This window comes from Salmo trutta, chromosome 12, assembly GCF_901001165.1.
Source record: "Salmo trutta chromosome 12, fSalTru1.1, whole genome shotgun sequence".
Lineage (NCBI taxonomy): Eukaryota > Metazoa > Chordata > Actinopteri > Salmoniformes > Salmonidae > Salmo > Salmo trutta.
The window spans coordinates 1,397,657-1,414,021 of record NC_042968.1 but is presented as its reverse complement, the minus strand read 5'-3'; the positions used below and the strand labels follow the sequence as shown (position 1 = coordinate 1,414,021).

The 16,365-nt window shown below is 42.6% G+C and overlaps 1 protein-coding gene across 3 annotated transcripts in view; it reads right to left on the bottom strand.

The window, feature by feature from the left end:
• LOC115202802 (AN1-type zinc finger protein 3) overlaps window positions 1-16,365 on the bottom strand; it is a 57,186-nt gene that overhangs the window by 29,938 nt on the left and 10,883 nt on the right. The window contains exon 2 of one of the 3 annotated variants that reach the window (XR_003880064.1): window positions 5,921-6,572. The exons of the other annotated variants lie outside the window; for them this stretch is intronic. The gene's annotated coding sequence lies outside the window, so the exon portion shown is untranslated. Of the gene's footprint in view, window positions 1-5,920; window positions 6,573-16,365 lie in introns of those variants that run through there. 3 annotated transcript variants of the gene reach the window in all.

The window sequence follows — 16,365 nt, the reverse complement described above, 5'->3', positions numbered from 1 at the left end:
CGATCGGCAACCTTTTCCATTTGGAATGTCAAGTTATCCTACCATTTCTACTGATCTGCATGCCAGTATGATTTTCATATGCACATTTTCGTGGAACAGTTTCATTTATAATAAAAGTCTGCATATCTCAAAATCAATTTCACATGGTTAATAAAAATTATACAAATCTAAAAGTAATTTCTATTGCCATTGCCAATATGTAAAAATAGCATACATAATGCCAAAAAAATAAAATAAATGCAGCCCGCAGGTAGAAAATACCCTGATAAAAATAAATATGCTACAAATCGCACTGTGTATCAACTATTAACTTGGTCCAGCCTGAAGCGGTGCTAACAAACTTGCAACATTGTATAAAATATTCTGGGCCCTCAGTTTCCCATGCCAGTGAGCTCCAGACAGACAGATACAGCTGTAGTCTATTTGCGCAAAGGATAAGAAGTAATCAGGTAGGCCTTTTTTATGACGCTTCGACCTGATCAGAGCATTTTTTTCCCCCTTTCATGCTGAGTGGTTATCAAAAGGGAGAGAGCTAGAAATATTTTTCAAATAGGCAACATTGAGGAACTACTGTCATTTTCAATGGATGCAAAAACAGACTTTGTTTATTTGCTCTTTGATGCAAAGAAAAAAAATCACTTTGAGATGCTCCACAGTGCTCGTGAGTTAAGACAATCAGAAATAGAATCAGATCCCAAATGGACACATTTATAAGCCTGTATTTGCGTGCAGGCCAGGTAGCCTAGGCCTAATCAGGTGTGTGTCCTTACTCAAGATTTACAGGAGCGCTCCAAACAAAAGACAATTAATAAATTGACAACTCGAAAATAGAATTAAATCTACCCAAACTTTCTCCCAAGTGTAGCCTAGGTTGTGTGCTCTGCAAACAACCTGTCCACTCCTACAATGACAATGGTAAAACTGTAATAATAACAATAATAAATTGTGCCATAACATTTTCTTTATACAGTTGCCACTGCTGGACCAACAGCCTATCGATCAAACAATCAGTCAACTAAATGGTGTCAGCCCTACTGCGAACAATGCCTAGTCTGTCACCATCGCTCAATAAAGCTTCCTCTTCGCTCACCACTTCGTCCTCTTTATACGTCTCCACCTCTCATCCTCCTCCGTTTTGCATCCTTCCTTCACCACCACCCTTTGCTCTCTCCCATGTCACTCAAGTCTCGCCCCCATAGCGACAGAACCCAGCCTGCCAGTCTACCCCAATCAGAGAGCTCTGTCTCTCGTTCACCATGGCTTGCCATTAGCCCTCGCTGCCTACTTAAAACTCTCAGGGTGTCCTCTCTTCCTGTTTCCCTAATGTCTTTATAAGCATTATTCCTTAACCCCCTTCCACACACGCATGCACGGACACACACCATCCGTACTTCCTGATTGGCCTATGATTATGAAGATTACCCGTGATTGCCAAATCACTACGTTGCCGTCAACTCGGTGATTCTTGTTACCTGCGCGCCTCTTCCAAAACAGCACCTATATCGGTTCACTTAGTTGGTTATGGATCCCCTCATTTAGAAACGGGGACAAGGTCGCGGAGACACCCAAAATAATTAGGGTGCGAGTCTGATATGAGTCTGTCGATCATCACGCCTGGCTAGTATGCCTGGAGTGGAGAGCGCTTGACAGTGAAGAGCGGAGAACTGTTATCCCAGCAAATAGACTCACCCAGCCCAGTCAAGTGACGTAGCCTATTTGTTTCTCCCCCCTCTCATTTCTAAAGTACGACACAAGGTCAACTCTACCAGGCGTGAGGTCTAGTAGAACAAACAAAAAGGAGTATCTTAGATTTAGGTAGTGTCGGGTAGGCAACACAATCCAAAAGCAAAGCATGAGAGCAAAAAACTCAATGATGAAAGTAGGTGGTTGGTTCAGCCCACTCAACGGATTACAAAGGGAAACCCAGCCGTGAGCTGCCAAGCAACGCGAGCCTACCAGACAAGCTAAATGGAGTGGGTTAAAAGCTTCAAGTTCATCGGTGTGCACATCAATGACAACTTCAAATGGTCCATCCACACAGACATCGTGGTGAAGAACACAACAGCGCCTCTTCAACCTCAGGAGGCTGAAGAAATTCGGCTTGGCCCTGAAGACCCTCAACTTAAGGATGCACCATTGAGCACCCCCCTATCCACAGACGGGACAGTAGTGGAGAAGGTGGAAAGTTTTAAGTACCTCGGCGTACACATCACGGACAAACTGAAATGGTCCACCCACACAGACAGCGTGGTGAAAAAGGCGCAACAGCGCCTCTTCAACCTCAGGAGGCTGAAGAAATTTGGCTCGTCACCAAAAACACTCAAACTTTTACAGATGCACAATCGGGAGCATCCAGGCTGTATCACCGCCTGGTACGGCAACTGCTCCGCCCATAACCGTAAGGCTCTCCAGAGGGTAGTGAGGTCTGCACAACGCATCACCGGGGGCAAACTACCTGCCCTCCAGGACACCTACACCACCCGATGTCACCATCCATCTGGTTTGGGCTTAGTAGGACTATCATTTGTTTTTCAACAGGACAATGACCCAACACACCTCCAGGCTGTGTAAGGCCTATTTGACCAAGGAGAGTGATGGAGTGCTGCATCAGATGACCTGGCCTCCACAATCACCCGACCTCAACCCATTTGAGATGGCTCGGGATGAATTGGACCGCAGAGTGAAAGAAAAGCAGCCAACAAGTGCTCAGCATTTGTGGGAACTCCCAAGTCTGTTGGAAAACCATTCCAGGATAAGCTGGTTGAGAGAATGCCAAGAGCGTGCAAAGCGGTCATCAAGGCAAAGGGTGGCTACTTTGAAGAATCTAAAATATATTTTGATTTGTTTAGTACTGTTTTGGTTACTACATGAATCCAGGTGTTATTTCATTGTTTTGATATCTTATTCTACAATGTAGAAAATAGTCAAAATAAAGAAGAAACCCTTGAATGAGTAGGTGTGTCAAAACGTTTGACTGGTACTGTCTATATAGTCAATAATTCAGGTTGGACACTGTTGCCTATACCACTAATTTAGCGAGACGGCTAATACTCCAGAACTGGAAAATGGTGGTTTCCCTATCTTATATTAGGTGTGAGATGTGACGTGTTCTCTGAAATTAGAATCAAAAAAATATTTAGTACACATGGGAACTCTAAACTGTTTTAAGACTTGGGCTGCGTACCGGTCTTTTAACAGTCCACCCGCTGATAGCATTCTTATATTAAAAATAAAATCTGTATTTTGTGGCTGACTTTGAACTTGGTTATGTGCCCATTGATTCTGGGAGAGTGTGGCTTGTGGTTATCTTATGGGCTTGTTTCAACTGGCTTGCCCCTGTGGTGCCTAAGATTTACCGTAAAAATGCAATTAATAGCCCAGACATTTGCTTAAATCACTCTACACAACAGGCGTCTATTCGAGACAGGCTTCTATTTGAGCCATTTCCTTTTGCTCATTTGCATAGTTAATTGTTTAAGTCCAGCATTTTAATACATTTCCTGCACTAATGTGTTATCATTTACAAACTGTGCCACACTTCTTTTGTCTTAGTATTCCTTGACAGAATAATTACTCTCCTCTGACATTGCATTTTTGGCAGTTCTTTCGCCACTAGAGAGCGATCGACCGATTTCTAAGGGTCTGTACTCAATTGTTGGCAGCACCCAGTATGGCACCTCTCAGACACACACACAGGTTTTATCTTTTGGAGGGGTTGGGCTAGAAGCAGAAGTCAAATTTCAGTTGGACTTTGTGTGCAATTGACCAATAAAGTGACCTGATCTTAATGTGCTTGCCAGTTAGCAAGCAGCTCACAGCTGTTAGCAGCCAATGGTTAGCAGTTTCATACTGGAGATAAAAACAGACGATTGGCATTTTTTCAAGTCATTACTGAATTATTTAATGTAACAAATCAAAACATTAAACCTCAAACAATTCATGGCAACCTCGTTAACAATTCCATTAAACCCGGCATTTATTTGAAAAAAGGTGTTTACTGAAATGTGTGCTATTGCCTGGCTATTAAAAAAGGGACAGGCAGCTATTTGAGACACTGAGTAAGTTTACAGTATGCCTGTTCTGACCCCATTGTTTTTAAACGATGTACTTGTATAAAAAAATTATTAAGTGACCTCAAAACAAGGTTAAACTTGATCTATGAATGTAATAGTGGTTCCATTGCTCCACCCCATCCCTCGGCTGTTTGCAGGGTGACCGTTTTACTCTCGTTTGAACTGCAGATATTTAAAGATCCATGCGGTCTTTTTTTTTTAGCATCACTTGTCTAATAAATCATTGTTTCATATATAAAAAAATATATATTTTTTACAATTTATTTCCTGAGCCTCCTTGGGCCGCTGAAATACAATTTGAATACATTTACAGAATCGCCTAGAGCCCACTCCCTTACCATAAAAAAAACCCAAAGGCACATGGTACTCAACCTGTCAGTTTGAGCTGGACACTTAAGTCAGCGAACTTCCACAGGTGTGTGGGCTAGTTTGTTTTGTTAACAAAACGGCAAGCATAATGCATCTTTATTTGCAATATCATTGGTGTAGCGTTTTCAAAAGGTCAGCAGTAGATGCAGATCACTAGAAGACGCAGAGGATGCAGGTACATAAGCCTTTTTTCACAGTGGACCATCCTGGCCTATACCCTGCCTGCCATCTATTCATTGCAGAATGCCATGATTATCTACAGGGCAGAATATATGGTATAATCTTCAGTATCAGAAAGTTACATTTTTTACAATATTGACTTTGTGATAATGGAGAGAACTTATTTAAATTACACATTTCTAAATGTTTTCTGTTGTAGAAAGTAAAAAGAAGCCAGACTGCAATGAAAGTGTCATTCTTCATACATTTCTTTGGTAACATAATACAAAAATAATAGGTTATAATGAAAGTGTAAATCATGGCATGCAAGTTCACTACATGACCAAAAGTACGTGGACACCTGCTCGTTGAACATCTCCTTCCAAAATCATGGGCATTAAGACGAACTTGTTCCCCTTTTGCTGCTATAACAGCCTACACTCTTCTGGAAAGGCTTTCCACTAGATGTTGGAACATTGCTGCGGGGACTTGCTTCCATTCAGCCACAAAAGTATTAGTGAAGTTGGGCACCCAAAATGTGTTCGATGGAGTTGAGGTCAGGGCTCTGTGCAGGTCCGTCAAGTTCTTCAGGGCAGGTAGTGTTCTCCTGGCGTCCGCCAAACCCAGATTTGTCCGTTGGACTGCCAGATGGTGAAGTGTAATTCATCACTCCAGAGAACGCGTTTCCACTACTGCAGAGTCAAATGGCAGCTAGCTTTACACCACTCCACCACCAACGCCTTGGCATTGCTCATGGTGATCTTGTGTGCGGCTGCTCAGCCACGGAAACCCATTTCATGAAGCTCCCGACGAACAGTTCTTGTGCTGACATTGCTTCCAGGGGCAGTTTGGAACTCAGTAGTGAGTGTTGCAACCGAGGAAAAATATTTTTTTTTTTACACGCTACAGCACTCTGCGGTCCCCTTCTGTGAGCTTGTGTAGCCTACTACTTCACTGCTACGCCATTGTTGCTCCTAGACGTTTCCACTTCACAATAACAGCACTTACAGTTGACTGGGACAGCTCTAGCAGGGCCATTCTACTGCCAATATTTCTCTATGGCGATTGCATGGCTGTGACCTCGATTTGATAACCCTGTCAGCAACAGGTATGGCCGAAATAGCCAAAATTCACTCATTTGAAGGGGTGTCCACATATACTTCTGTATATATAGTGTCTTTCAAGTTAATAGTTCACATGTGCTCAAGCTCTGGAAGTGGATCATGTGTGAGGAAAACAAATCATGGTGAAAGTAAAGAGGGTGTAGCTAAACAAATCAATTAGCAGGTGTAGAGCAGCAACAGAATAGTCATCGATTGGTTAAAGTACAAAACCTTGTGTTTTTATTTACATTGTCATCACCTGCTTTCTCAAACATCAACATCACTATACACAACTATAATCTCATCCCATGACAGGAAAGGTGGAAGAGTTAGTATTGTACACAAAATTACACGTAGCTTCTCAACAAGAACTTGCTTGACAGAATCTGATGTGATGGTTGGGAAGAAAATTTACCGGAGAATATATCTCCAGGAAGGTTGGTGCCCCTACACAAAGTCATACATTCAATCACAGATAAACCGATAGCGCCAACCCATTGATAATTCCTACTAAAATAACTGGTTCAACCACTACACTGAAAAAAGTAATATCACTTTTCATCCCCATAGCAGAACAATCTAGGGTGTATATAAATTACTATCTTTCAGTACATGTAATGGCTAAACAATGCCCTTTGACACTTAGTGGGAATTGTCAATGGACAGGGTCTACTTGTGATTGACTGTATGACCAACAGAAGACATGGTATTAATTACAGGTATCTATCTGGCCTATATGAGCTTTGTTAGTTGGTGCTAGGTCCATCTGTGCCATAGGAACAGAGTAGTGCTGCAGCCTGCGTAGTCCTTTGCACCCACCAGGAGTTCCAGGATGTCAAGAGAACCATACTGGATGGGTTTGGGAGGTCTGCAGAAAGAAATGGACAGAAACAAACCATGAGCTGCAATACATCTCAAACACTTTCATATCCATACTTTACTAGATTGAAACTGAATATTCACTGCCCTCTCACACCTTACCTTTTGATTTATGTGGCGACATAAAAATGGTTATTGCTAAGTGTTAACACAATCAACAGCCAAAGTATACTTTATTTGGGGCTATGACAGTCTATCATTACATATCAGTGAAATAACATTTTATTAGTCGCATGCGCCGAATACAACAGTGAAATGCTTACTTATGAGCCCCTAACCAACAATGCAGTTTCCAAAAATATGGATAAGAATAAGAGATAAAAGTAACAAGTAATTACAATATATACAGGGGGGTGCTGGTACAGAGTCAATGTGTGGGGGCACCAGTTAGTTGAGGTAGTCTGTACATGTAGGTAGAGTTAATTAAAGTGACTGTGCACAGATGACAACAGAGAGTGGCAGTTGTGTGGAGGGGGGGGGGGGGGCAATGCAAATAGTCTGGGTAGCCATTTGATTAGCTGTTCAGGAGTCTTATGGCTTGGGAGTAGTAGCTGTTAAGAAGCCTCTTGGACCTAGAATTGACGCTCTGGTACCGCTTGCCGTGCGGTAGCAGAGAAAACAGTCTATAACTAGGGTGGCTGGGGTCTGACAATTTTTAGGGCCTTCCTCTGACACTGCCTGGTACAGAGGTCCTGGATGACAGGAAGCTTGGCCGTTCGCACTACCCTCTGTAGAGCCTTGCGGTCAGAGGCCGAGCAGTTGCCATACCAGGCAGTGATGCAACCAATCAGGATGCTCTCAATGGTGCAGCTGTAGAACCTTTGGAGGATCTGAGGACCCACGCTAAATCTTTTTCAGTCTCCCGAGGGGGAATAGGTTCTGTCGTGCCCGCTTCACGACTGTCATGGTGAGCTTGTATTTCAATCTTAAGGAAGTACGGTTTGAAGTGAAATGATTCATAAAAAAAGGTATTGGGAAGTGATAAGAAGATCACCAGGCAATAATTGTGTATGATCTTCTGTGTAGAAAATATCATCATGGTGCCCCCCACCAGTCTGATTATTCCTATTATGCCTGGTCCTGTCCACTCTCTGTTCTAACAAGTCCTGCACAGCTTGTGAGCAGCTTGTGTTCCTGACAATCTTTCAGGAATGGGGTCATAATAGCTTGTAGTTCCAACCATTTAAAAAGTTAGAGCCACATTTGCAGGAGAAAAAAAAAAAAAGACTGCATTCTATGACAGGTTCTTCTCACAACCCCCTTTTCAAAATCAAGCGAACACTTTGAGAAATGCGGTGAGGCAGTCGGGTTGCCTCCCACAATGTAAATCTTCCAACCTACACTTTCCATGGGGATCCAGTTAGCAAGGTAGCTAACTAGCGTCGACTGCAGGATATTGACTTGACATGTACTAAGGTACATGTACATAATAAAGCAATGTGAGAATCGCAAATTTAGCTAAATGTCACATTAGTATCCTAGCTAACTGCCGTCGAAATTAGCTAGCTACCTAGAGGGAAGACGTGTAGCTGGCTATGCGGGGAACATTGTTTACATTGTGGGAGGAAACGTCTGCCCAGGCCAGCATTTCCCCTTTACGATTCTGACATTACTTTTGACGTAACATTAGCTAGCTACAAGTACCTAGCTATGGAAATATAATAAATCAGCTCAGTAGCCAACGGTAGCTAGCTATGCTGGTTGCAGTTTGTAGTTAGCTAGCAGCAGCAGCACCACAACATCATCATCATCATGACCTTTACAGGGCTCGACGTTAACACCTGTCCTGGATAAATAAATAAATGTCGGACAAGAATATAGATACATTTCCCTGACTGATTTTGTGATTATTTTTTTTTGTCCAAACAATTACTCCTATCAAAATCAGAGGCCAACATTGGAATAATTTAAATATTTTTCCATATACAGCAACAACAAAAAAATGTAAAGGCTACAAAGTGTAGGTGATATGAATATTGGCTACAGCTTTATGTCCAAGCCAAAGATGACACGAGGGAGGTGCCTGATAACGTAGCCAAACAGACTTACATAAATATAGGCTAAACGCCAGTCATGTTTGACAAGTACAATGACGGATAATTAACATTAACGTCTAAAGGCTTGATTCTGTCTACTACTGGAGGCACAGTTTGGTCTTGTTACAATTTGGTCTGAACATACATAGAGTGAAGGTCAGTGGCTGTTGCACACTGCACATCACCAACATTGAAACTGAGCGGAGGTGGTCAGCATTTAGAAAATATAAAAGTAATTTTATGATGCAAGTCTTATCTTGTTTTAAAGAAGCCTAGACAAAATACAACCACAGAAATGTTGAGGGAATTATTTTATTAACACTTAATATGCAATTGAAACCAGCATTTCTCTCATGTTCTACTGGTATTCAAATCAACGTTCTTTATTGACCAGCAGCCAAAAGGTATAACCCTAGTCATATTAGTAACACATGCTAGTTGATGCATCTTTAGATCTCCCCTTTATCTAACTTCTAAAAGGATATTTATCTCGGTCACATGAAACCTGCGCTTTGAGAATGTCCCAAAAATGCATTTAGCTGGAAAACACCATTCTCGAATAGCCTACAGCCATTTTCAAATTTTTTGAGCTTATAATATGAAACTTCAACATTTTAAGCTAAACAGTCTGATCTGTTGCATCAGCCTTATAGCTTTTTAAAACAAAATTATACTGTGGTTGTATACATTTTGGATCTTTCGTCTCAGACTCTGTTATGAACCGAAAATATATACAAAAGTTTTTGGTTGTAATTATAATATTTTATAGGTTACTAAGGGTGGCCAACCATCCTCCAGAATAGCCTAAATAACCCTGTCAGTACCGAGATCTCAGAAAGATCTGCTTTTCACTTATCTACATGTCCAGAACTGAAATTTAGCCTCAAAGTATTTTTCTTTTCAGGACAACCAGTACACAAAACGTAAAAAATAAATAAAAAGGTCCACCATAGCAAAATCCTGATAGAAATGGATTTGTAAATGTTTATTTTTTTCACCTTTAATTTAACCAGGTAGGCCAGATGAGAACAAGTTCTCATTTACAACTGCGAACTGGCCAAGATAAATCAAAGCTGTGCGACAAAAACAACAGAGTTACACATGGGATAAACAAACGTACAGTCAATAAGACAATATAAAAAGATGTATACAGTGTGGCAAATGAAGTAAGGAGGAAAGGCAATAAATAGACCAATAGTGGCGAAGTACTTACAATTTAGCAATTTACACTGGAGTGTTAGATGTGCAGATGAGGATGTGCAAGTAGAAATACTGGTGTGCAAAAGAGCAGATTTTTTGGGGGGGGGGAATAATGGGAATGGGGTAGGTAGTTGGTTGGATGGGCTATGTCCAGCTGTAGCGATCAGTAAGCTGCTCTGACAGCTGACGATTAAAGTAAGTGAAGGAGATCTAAGTCTCCAACTTCAGTGATTTTTGCAATTCGTTCCAGTCATTGGCAGCAGAGAACAGGAAGGAAAGGCAGCCGAAAGTGGTGTTGGCTTTGGGGATGACCAGTGACATATACCTGCTGAGGCGCGTGCTACAGGTGGGTGTTGCTATGGTGACCAGTGAGCTGAGATAAGGCGGAGCTTTATCTAGACATTTTATTTATTTATTTATTTATTTTATTTCACCTTTATTTAACCAGGTAGGCAAGTTAAGAACAAGTTCTCATTTACAATTGCGACCTGGCCAAGATAAAGCAAAGCAGTTCGACAACATACAAAAAAACAGAGTTACACATGGAGTAAAACAACATACAATCAATGATGCAGTAGAAAAAAAACAAGACTATATACAATGTGAGCAAATGATGTGAGATAAGGGAGGTAAAGGCAAAAAATGCCATGGTGGCAAAGTAAATAAAGTATGGCAAGAAAAACACTGGAATGGTAGATTTGTAGTTTGAAGAAAGTTCAAAGTTAAAATATAAATAATATGATGCAAAGGAGCAAAATAAATAAATACAGTAGGGGAAGAGGTAGTAGTTTGGGCTAAATTAAAGATGGGCTATGTACAGGTGCAGAGATCTGTGAGCTGCTCTGACAGCTGGTGCTTAAAGCTAGTGAGGGAGATAAGTGTTTCCAGTTTCAGAGATTTTTGTAGTTCGTTCCAGTCATTGGCAGCTGAGAACTGGAAGGAGAGACGACCAAAGGAGGAGTTGGCTTTAGGGGTGACCAGAGAGATATACCTGCTGGAGCGCGTGCTACAGGTGGGTGCTGCTATGGTGACCAGTGAGCGGAGATAAGGGGGGACTTTACCTAGCAGGGTCTTGTAGATGACCTGGAGCCAATGTGTTTGGCGACGATTATGAAGCGAAGGCCAGCCAACGAGAGCGTACAGGTCGCAGTGGTGGGTAGTATATGGGGCTTTGGTGACAAAACGGATGGCACTGTGATAGACTGCATCCAGCTTGTTGAGTAGGGTATTGGAGGCTATTTTGTAAATGACGTCGCCGAAGTCGAGGATTGGTAGGATGGTCAGTTTTACGAGGGTATGTTTGGCAGCATGAGTGAAGGATGCTTTGTTGCGAAATAGGAAGCCAATTCTAGATTTCACTTTGGATTGGAGATGATTGATGTGAGTCTGGAAGGAGAGTTTACAGTCTAACCAGACACCTAGGTATTTGTAGTTGTCCACAAATTCTAAGTTAGAACCGTCCAGAGAAGTGATGCTGGACAGGCGGGCAGGTGCAGGCAGCGATCGGTTGAAGAGCATGCATTTAGTTTTACTTGTGTTTAGGAGCAGTTGGAGACCACGGAAGGAGAGTTGAATGGCATTGAAGCTCGTCTGGAGGGTTGTTAACACAGTGTCCAAAGAAGGGCCAGAAGTATACAGAATGGTGTCGTCTGCGTAGAGGTGGATCAGAGATTCACCAGCAGCAAGAGCGACATCATTTATGTATACAGAGAAAAGAGTTGGCCCAAGAATTGAACCCTGTGGTACCCCCATAGAGACTGCCAGAGGTCCAGACAGTAGGCCCTCCGATTTGACACACTGAACTCTGTCAGAGAAGTAGTTGGTGAACCAGGCGACGCAATCGTTTGAGAAACCAAGGCTACTGAGTCTGCCGATGAGGATGTGGTGATTAACAGAGTCAAAAGCTTTGGCCAGGTCAATGAATACGGCAGCACAGTATTGTTTCTTATCGATGGCGGTTACGATGTCGTTTAGGACCTTGAGCGTGGCTGAGGTGCACCCATGACCAGCTCTGAAACCAGATTGCATAGCGGAGAGGGTGCGGTGGGATTCGAAATGGTCAGTAATCTGTTTGTTGACTTGGCTTTCGAAGACCTTAGAAAGGCAGGGTAGGATGGATATAGGTCTGTAGCAATTTGGGTCAAGAGTGTCACCTCCTTTGAAGAGGGGGATGACAGCAGCTGCTTTCCAATCTATGGGAATCTCAGACGACACGAAAGAGAGGTTGAACGGGCTAGTAATAGGGGTTGCAATAATTTCGGCAGATAATTTTAGAAAGAAAGGGTCCAGATTGTCAAGCCCAGCTGATTTGTAGGGGTCCAGATTTTGCAGCTCTTTCTGAACATCAGCTGAATGGATTTGGGAGAAGGAGAAATGGGGGAGGCTTGGGCGAGTAGCTGTGGGGGGTGCAGTGCTGTTGAATGCAGTAGGGGTAGTTAGGTGGAAAGCATGGCCAGCCATAGAAAAATGCTTATTGAAATTCTCAATTATAGTGGGCTTATCGGTGGTGACAAAGTTTCCTATCCTCAGTGCAGTGGGCAGTTGGGAGGAGGTGTTCTTATTCTCCATGGACTTTACAATGTCCCAGAACTTTTTAGAGTTGGAGTTGCACGAAGCAAATTTCTGTTTGAAAAAGCTAGCCTTGGCGTTTCTAACTGCCTGTGTGTATTGGTTTCTAACTTCCCTAAAAAGTTGCATATCGCGGGGGCAGTTCGATGCTAATGCAGAACGCCACAGGATATTTTTGTGTTGGTTAAGGGCAGTCAGGTCTGGGGAGAACCAAGGGCTATATCTGTTCCTGGTTCTAAATTTCTTGAAAGGGGCATGCTTATTTAAGATGGAGAGGAAGGCATTTTTAAAAAATAACCAGGCATCCTCTACTGACGGGATGAGGTCAAAATCCTTCCAGGATACCAGGGCCAGGTCGATTAGAAAGGCTTGCTCGTTGAAATGTTTCAGGGAGCGTTTGACAGTGATGAGTGGAGGTAGTTTGACCGCTGACCCATTACGGGTGCAGGCAATGAGGCAGTGATCACTGAGATCTTGGTTGAAAACAGCAGAGGTGTATTTAGAGGGCACGTTGGTTAGGATGATATCTATGAGGGTGCCAGTGTTTGCGGCTTTGGGGTTGTACCTGGTGGGTTCATTAACCTGTTTGGGATAGGGGGCAGTATTGAGAATTTTGGAAAAAATATGTGCCCATTTTTAACTGCCTCCTACACCAACTCAGAAGCTAGAATATGCATATTATTGTTCAGGTTTGGATAGAAAACACTCTGAATTTTCTAAAACTGTTTGAATGGTGTCTGTGAGTATAACAGAACTCCTATGGCAGGCAAAAACCTGACAAGGTTTCAAGCAGGAAGTACCCTGTCTGACAAGGAGTCGTGCGTCTTGCATCTGTTTATTGAAAAGTAAGGATCTTAGCTGTAACGTGACAATTCCCAGGGCTCCGATAGGCTCTCAGAACCCGGGAAATACCTGAAGGTTGACGAGGCAGCCTCAGGCTGAAACACATTATCGCCTTTGGTAAGTGGCGGCTCAGAGGACCTTTGAGGCGCGTGCACGATTCGCTCCTGAGGAGAAATTTTATTCGGCTGTTTAGGCTCAATGCATATTCCCGGTCGGAATATTATCACTTTTCTACGAGATAAATGGCATAAAAATTGGTTTTAAACAGCGGTTGACATGCTTCGAAGTACGGTAATGGAATATTTAGACATTTTTTGTCACGCCAATGCGCCATGCGCAAGACCGTGATGTAGCATTCTGATAGTGTCTAGAACTCACGAACAAAACGTCGCTGTTTGGATATAACAATGGATTATTTGGGACCAAACCAACATTTGTTATTGAAGTAGAAGTCCTGGCAGTGTATTCTGACGAAGAACAAGCAAGGTAAGAACATTTTTCTTATAGGAAATGTGATTTTGGTGGAGGCTGACCTGGGTGGGTGTCTAAATAGCTAGCCCTGTGATGCCGGGCTATGTACTTAGATTATTGCAAAATGTGCTTCATCCGAAAAGCTATTTTAAAATCGGACATATCGAGTGCATAGAGGAGTAATGTATCTATAATTCTTAAAATAATTGTTATGCTTTTTGTGAACGTTTATCGTGAGTAATTTAGCAAACTGTTAGTAAATTCCCCGGAAGTTTGAGGGGGTTATGCTTTTTCTGAACGTCACATGCTAATGTAAAAAGCTGTTTTTTTATATAAATATGAACTTGATTGAACAGACATGCATGTATTGTATAACACAATGTCCTAGGTGTGTCATCTGATGAAGATCATAAAAGGTTAGTGCTGCATTTAGCTGTGGTTTGGGTTTATGTGACATGATATGCTAGCTTGAAAAATGGGTGTCTGATTATTTCTGGCTGGGCACTCTGCTGACATAATCTAATGTTTTGCTTTCGTTGTAAAGCCTTTTTGAAATCGGACAGTGGGGTTAGATTAACGAGATTCTTGTCTTTAAATAGCTGTAAAATAGTCATATGTTTGAGAAATTGAAGTAATAGTATTTCTAACGATTCAAAAATCGCGCCACTGGATTTCAGTGGCTGTTACGTAGGTGGGACGAGTTCGTCCCACATGCGCCAGAGAGGTTAATAATTTGTGTGAGATTGAGGGCATCAAGCTTGGATTGTAGGATGGCTGGGGTGTTAAGCATGTCCCAGTTTAGGTCACCTAGTAGCACGAGCTCTGAAGATAGATGGGGGGCAATCAGTTCACATATGGTGTCCAGGGCACAGCTAGGGGCCGAGGGGGGTCTATAGCAGGCGGCAACGGTGAGAGACTTGTTTTTGGAGAGGTGGATTTTTAAAAGTAGAAGTTCAAATTGTTTGGGTACAGACCTGGATAGCAGGACAGAACTCTGCAGGCTATCTCTGCAGTAGATTGCAACACCGCCCCCTTTGGTCGTTCTATCTTGTCTGAAAACGTTGTAGTTAGGGATGAAGATTTCAGAGAGATATAGATTTCAGACATATAGATGAACTGGAGCCAGTGGGTTTCTAAATTACATCGCCGAAGTCAAGGATCGGTAAAATAGTCAGTTTTACGAGGGTATGTTTGGCAGCATGAGTGAAGGAGGCTTTGTTTGCGAAATAGGAAGCCGATTCTAGATTTAACTTTGGATTGGAGATGCTTAATGTGAGTCTGGAAGGAGAGTTTACAGTCTAACCAGACACCTAGGTATTTATAGTTGTCCACATATTCTAAGTCAGAGGGCGGGAGGTCCTGTACAAACAAACTCACTTCCTTGACAACAGCTCTGCGCTGTTCAGCGAAGCGTAAGAAGTATGAATGCCCTGACTTCTGCAGACGCCGTATCACCGTAAATGCTGCACGGCGGGCGGGTGCATGCAGCGATCGATTGAAGAGCATGCATTTCATTTCAATAGCATTTAAGAGCAGTTGGAGGCCACAGGAGGAGTGTTGTATGGCGTTGAAGCTCGTTTGGAGGTTTGTTAACACAGTGTCCAAAGAAGGGCCAGATGTATACAGAATGGTGTCATCTGCGTAGAGGTGGATCAAAGAATCACCCGCAGCAAGAGCAACATCATTGATATATACAGAGAAAAGAGCCGTCCCGAGAATTGAACCCTGTGGCACCCCCATAGAGACTGCCAGAGGCCCGGACAACAGGCCCTCTGATTTCACACTGAACTCCATCTGAGAAGTAGTGAACCAGGCGAGGCAGTCTTTTAAGAAACTAAGGCTGTTGAGTCTGCCAATAAGAATGTGGTGATTGACAGAGTCGAAAGCCTTGGCCAGGTCGATGAAGACGGCTGCACAGTACTGCCTTTTATCGATGGCGGTTATGATATCATTTAGGACCTTGAGCGTGACTGAGGTGCACCCGTGACCAGCTCGGAAACCAGATTGCATAGCGGAAAAGGTACGGTGGGATTCAAATGGTCAGTGATCTGTTTGTTCACTTGGCTTTCGAAGACTTTAGGGCAGGATGGATATAGGTCTGTAACAGTTTGGGTCTAGAGAGTCTCCCCCAATCTTTAGGAATCTCAGACGATACGAAAGAGGTTGAACAGACTAGTAATAGGGGTTGCCACAATGGCGGCGGAGCATTTTTGGAAGAGAGGGTACAGATTAGAGGTCGACCGATTAATTAGGGCCGATTTCAAGTTCTCATAACAAATCGGTAATCGGTATTTTTGGCCACCGATTTGCAATTTTTTTTACAATATATATATATATTTTTTAAACCTTTATTTAACTAGGCAAGTCAGTTAAGAACACATTCTTATTTTCAATGAAGGCCTAGGAACGGTGGGTTAACTGCCTTGTTCAGGGGCAGAACGACAGATTTTTACCTTGTCAGCTTGGGGACGCAACCTTACGTTAACTAGCCCAACGCTCTAACCACCTGCTTTACGTTGCCACGGTAAGTTGCTAGCTATCATTAAACTTATCTTATAAAAAACAATCAATCAATCATAAACACTAGTTAACTACACATGGTTGATGATATTACTAGTTTATCTAGCCTGTCCTGCTTTGCATATAATCGATGTGGTGTGCATT